Raw genomic sequence first — 6000 nt, 5'->3', positions numbered from 1 at the left:
TAAAGATAAATTATAACCAAAATAAAGATATCATATATTAACTCAGCAAATGATCTGGCATTTATGTACTTATTTGATTGTTTTCCAGAACAATTTTTTTTCTTATTGGACGTGTTATATGACAGAATACAGGTGTTTTCTGATTACTGCAGTGTAGATGATAATAGTTTTTATCATTAAAGGGACACCGAGCTTTTCACTTCTTTTGTTTTTTTTACTGTAAATGTCCAGGACTGTAACTTTGGCAATTTTCTTAATATGTAGATAATTTTAAAAATATATTAATTTTTTGAATTTGATCATTTTCTCCTCCTCTTTAAGCCCCCTCCACCACTCCTGCACTTACTGCTCACTGCCTCTCACTTCCCTGACAGGGCATTAATGGTTTCCTCACCTCTGACCTTATGTTCCCCCTTTTCCTTCACCATGAGGAAGTTTAATCCCAACTTATTATCTTGCTAGTGGCAGGTGTCATGGTAACTAGCATATTCCATGTAGCTGACTCTTGATGACATCCACACGAAAGGATTAAGAATTGTGATATACACTGCAAATTTATGAAGTGAAAAGCTAGCAGATTACTGGGAGTTGATAAATGAGGAAGATTTCTCTTGTGCTTTATGTGGAACAACATCATAAACCTGGTTATAAAGAATGGGCTTACAATTTAATTACATATAGCGCACAGAAGAACTCTTCCACCAATGTTAACATATATTATAAGGAAATAACTGTTTACCAGAAAAGTCACTAATATTTCATCAACTTCAGTAAATTATGCAGCTCTATTATTATATGTTATTACTTCAGAGCTTTAAATTGCACCCATAGATTTGGCTGCATTCATCTTTTTTTTCCATTTAGCTCATTGCTACATTGTCATAAAGTGCTAACAAATGCATTGCTTTTAATACGTGGAAATCTATTTTAGCATAAATTTTGCTTAAAATGGTCTGTTGGGTTATCAATAACTGGATTAAACTTGAAGTACTGTACTCAACAGGGTTAAAAAGAGAAGCAAAGAAGAAATGACATATATTGCCTTTCAATGCAGCCTACTTGGTATTTGTATCATGCAGAGAGAATCAGATTTTCAGCATCCTCTTGAGATGGCCCGCAGGTACTACAAGATCCAGAGTCACAGATTTCTGTACGCTAAATCAATAACATAAGTTATCCCTGTAAAAGCTTACTAGAGATCTGCTTAGAATGTAATTAAAGAGATGTCCCTATTGTTGGCATCAAAGGCTGAAATATATTCAAAAGTTAAAGGCATTTTGAATGAATTAATTTTGCGATAAAACATAGCAGCCATGTTTACTTATAATGTTGACATAAGACAGCGAGCACTGGAAGTCTGAAATAAGAATAGAAAGTGTTGGAAATGCACAGCAGGTCAGCATCTGAAAGGGAAAAAAAGGGTAAATGTCCTGGGCAGGGAATTCTGGACAAAGGCCTCACCCAAAACAATCTCCTGCTTATCTCTTTTACATCCTCACTAACTTAGTGTCTTTTTTTTTACCTCTATAATATATTCTGTAACACCCAAATGCAACTTTCTAAATAAATTATGTAAAATGTCTGAACTACAGACTGTTAGTAAATTCTTATATGGATGGTGATGTGAACATTTAACTTTCACTACACTAAGTTTTCCAATTTCCCATTTTAATCGGTGCCAAGAGGCACCCAAATAGTTCATTTCTGAGAGTTTCAAATTACAAGGCCTTAGGTTGTCCAACAGAAAGGAGACTGGTTCTTTGAATTTAAAAATAGAAATGTATTTCAAAGCTCCATTCCTGCCAAGTCCTGGAGGCAGACATGTTAAAATAGTACCAGATTCTCAGGCATTTATGTCCAGTAATGACAGTTGTTAAGGAGCAAGGCGTCAGTTCCCTTTATAAGGAGTTGCATATTCATCCAAGATAATTTTCCCCAAACTCAAACCGACTGTTCCTTATCATTTTACTTTGACAGATCGCTGTCATTTTTTGAGTGACCCATGTGCGAGCCAACGCCCACAGTGAGGGCACTATCAAGGTTAAAAAGAGTAGAAGACAAGGTAATCAAGTAGTGCTTAGATATCATCAAACTTAGGTTTTAAAAGCCTGTGGATTGTAGGTGTTAAAGAAGACTGGAGGAGATATGGAGCATCACAATATTGAGGTCCTAGGAAAGAATGAATTAGAGTGAGAGGCAAAGCAATTTGGCAGACTTGGTTAGTTTGGGGCAGGGGAGAACCAGCAGATCTGTGCATCTGTTTCATGACATCATGCACAAGCAACGACACTTTTTTAACATGATTTTTGTCATCGCATCAAGTTTGTAAAGAAGTGTAATGAGGTTTGTCAAACTCTTTATTTTAATAAATAATCAAAAGAGGACTGTTGGTTAAAAGCTATAATTCAAGTAGTCCTCAAATGAAAAATGAGTAAAGAAATTAAAACAAGAGAAGGACCCAAACAACAAATGAGACCCTCAGGCTTAAAAGTTACTACTGGGACTGTGTTTTATCACTTTGAAACTGTCTCTGAGATTCCGTGGGCATAATTTACCAGCTTAATTGGGTAAATTTATCCATGTGTTCTTAATATGTTGGGGAAGTATTCTGTAAATTAATTCCAAATCCTTATGTCTGTATTGGATTGTGGACTCGGCACTGTGTGAATGAGAAGCTGGAGTAACTGTTGTTCTGTTTCTAGTGGGATGTGATTTGTTGCTTTTTTTAAATGGGGAAATCAAGGCACCAGTGAAATGGTAACAGAAGGCTAGAATTATTACTCAGTATTCTCAAGCCTCTTACGATATGAAAGGAAAATGGAGACTCCTTCAATCGAAGTCACATCATTTAGGGGAGCCTCGTACATTATCTATCAGCTCCTGAATGTTTTCCATCTGGCATTAGGAACACTGACAGCACTGTAATGTTGAGTCTAAGCGCAGAGTCTGGGCTCTACTTTGATGTGCTACAGTGTAAACAGGGCACTGAGCATGACCCACAAAGCAAAGCTAATGGAAAGGAAAGGAAGGGAAACCTACTGAAGTAACACTTCTTAGATGTGACAAAAATAAAATAACTGGAAGTCAATATCCAGATCTAGCAACAGTTATACAATAATCTAAGGACTATGGATTACCCAGAGATGAATTTGATGCTTCTCTCTTCTTCAAGGAAACTGCAAAATGAGAGAAATGTTCAAAATAAGAGGGAGATTTGTGTGTTCAGTCCAAATCCTCTGATCCCTAGCACTTTCGATGTGGAAATGGTTAGTAGCTGGCATGCTTAATAATAAATAGATATTAAAGGCAGCTGATCTTACTTCTACGTGGAATGTTTCTCTTCATGCAGAATAACAGTAGCAGGCTGGCAAGAAATATACTTGTTGCTTCTCGTATAAATATCAGATGTAAAATATCTCAACTAGAGATATCCTTAGGGATCAGCAGTCAAGGTTTAAATTTAAAGACGTCCTGATTTCCAGAGAATGAGCAGAGAAGATACAAATGGAAATGTATGTAGGAAGTAAAATATTGAGGGTCTGGGAGAAGTGCTGTAGCAGGCCTAATTAAATGATAATTCTTGAGATGCAGGAAATATTGCCATCTACAGGACTTTACTGATATTGTCTATCGTCTGCTTCTTATTTGTTACAAGGTTTGAGACCTCTCCACTTTCCATTCGAGAACAAATAAAACCTTTCAATATTGACTTGAAATATCTGGAACCGTGAGTTTTTTTTAATTGAAATATTAACATAGAAATGCTACACAATTCTCATTTTCACACTTCAGCAAAACATACTACAATTAAGATTCAGGAGAGAGTTGGAGTCCAGTCTTTCCAGCTGTTTATTAATGTGCATCTGTAACAACAAATAAATAATAAAAGAGATACTGAGCACCAAGAGAGACGGAAAAAAACATTTGACAAAAGTAAAGTGAAAGGGAAATCTGGAGAGCGAAATCACTCCTCAGATGCCCGTTTATTTTAAAATCTTGCTGCTGTTATATTATCTGTACCAATGTAATATTTGTGCAATAGTGCAAACTGGGAGTGTGCAGTGCTACTGCCCACTATATTGCTCTGAAGGTGAGGTAGCAGAGCCCTTTAGATGCAGGCTCCCACGCATCCACAGGGCATGGTTGGGCAGCCTTCTGCACTGCTGGTGTGTTTTCTACCGACAGAAAAGAGCTCATCAGACTATTCTTTTCAAGCAACAGAACATGAAAAGATGGCCTCCTGCACCACAGAAGACTGGGCTTGCAGCAGCTATAGTTATACTGCAAAGCAAAATCAGTATGAGTATCTTGGAGACAGCCTTGCTTGTGTCAGTACTGTCATGATTGCACTGGCAGTGTTATACTTTTGGTGCCAGCACAATGAGAATCTTGGCACAGCACTGGGACCAGAAGAGCTACGCAGCTACAGTATCACACTACCAAATTGTATTCAGAATGGATCAGGACAATGATTAGAATAATGTGAACAGAATGACCTCTTATATCATTTCTGATTATCTCTTCCCTGTTTCAGCCCAAACAGAGCTGCACTTAGAAAGTAGCTCCATTGTGCTGATTAAAAAGAATTAGTTAAAAGTGGATTCCATTTCCCATCAGCTCTGGAGGCCAGCAAGTGAATAAGGATCCTAAAATATCTTGGCAAGGAACACAGTGACTTGCATACATCCTGTCAATGCCTGAAGTAGCTGATATGGATATGTTTACAAAAGAGAAGGATATTGGGGAGGAGGTAAACACTGAATTGTTTAAAAGCAAGATGAGAGATAGTATAATAAATGAAAGGAAAGAATTAGACAAGATAATTAAGCTAAAGGACGAGAAAGTGCCAGGACCTGATTGGATACATTCAAACATCCTAAGGGAAAAGGAGAAGAAATAGCAGAGGCCCTAGAGATTACAGGGGGAATTTTAACCCTCCCACCGGCACGGCAGAAACTGTAGTTAAAATGGAACAGGCAACTTATCCGTTGACTTCCCGCCCTGATCCTGCCGACTGCAATTTTAAATTGCAGCCACCAAGGAGGCCTGCCCGAAGCTGACAGGGTCTTTGTAATACTAAGCCCAGGCCTTAGTGCCGGGGACGGCTTCTTACCGCCCGATTTCCTGCTGCCACCCACCGACCAGACAGTGATTCCTGCTGGGTTCGGGGCGGGAGTCAGCCCCGATATGAAAATGAGGCCCGGGAGCTGAAATTTCTCCGGACCTCCTGCGACGCTGGCATGCAAGGATAAACACAGAGTGGTTGGGTTTGAACGGCCTGTTTCTATGCATTAATTTCTATGGTAATTCTGTGTCTGTGTGACATTAGCCATTACTATATCATTTCAATGCTTTGAAAAAAAGCTCTCTTTGATGCCTTTGGAGAACGGTCTAACATTGTGCCTCGATATAAATCAGGTTCTGGTCTGTTTCTCCTTTGGCATGGGGGAGAGAAGGTGATGACGCGTCATGTTTATGATCACCTAGTTAAAGCACCTACACAGTGTTCAGTTGCTAGGTGTGTACTTGTGTGGAAAGGTTGGTGGTGTGAGAATCAACTCTGGATGTAGCCCATCCTCCATTAATCCCTTCCTAATATTCATGATGTGGAGATGCCGGTGATGGACTGGGGTTGACAATTGTAAACAATTTTACAACACCAAGTTATAGTCCAGCAATTTTATTTTAAATTCACAAGCTTTCGGAGGCTTCCTCCTTCGTCAGGTGAACGATGTGAAAATGAAATCCTCGAAATGAAATCGCATTTATAATTCACAGAACAATGCTTGGTGAGTACAGACAGTTTTTTCAACTGCCCGTTGCCAAGGCAATCAGTGTGCAGACAGACAGGTGTTACCTGCCAGGTCACACAGAATATACAAATCACCAAAAAAAAACAACAAACAAAAAAAAACAGAGATAGAGAGGTAGAAACATAGAAAAGACAGCAACTGACCCGTTATATTAAAAACAGATAACATTTGTTCGCTGGTGGGGTAA

Source organism: Heptranchias perlo, chromosome 26, assembly GCF_035084215.1.
Source record: "Heptranchias perlo isolate sHepPer1 chromosome 26, sHepPer1.hap1, whole genome shotgun sequence".
Taxonomy (NCBI): Eukaryota; Metazoa; Chordata; class Chondrichthyes; order Hexanchiformes; family Hexanchidae; genus Heptranchias; species Heptranchias perlo.
The sequence above is the reverse complement of the archived record's forward strand: the minus strand, read 5'-3'. Positions refer to the sequence as shown.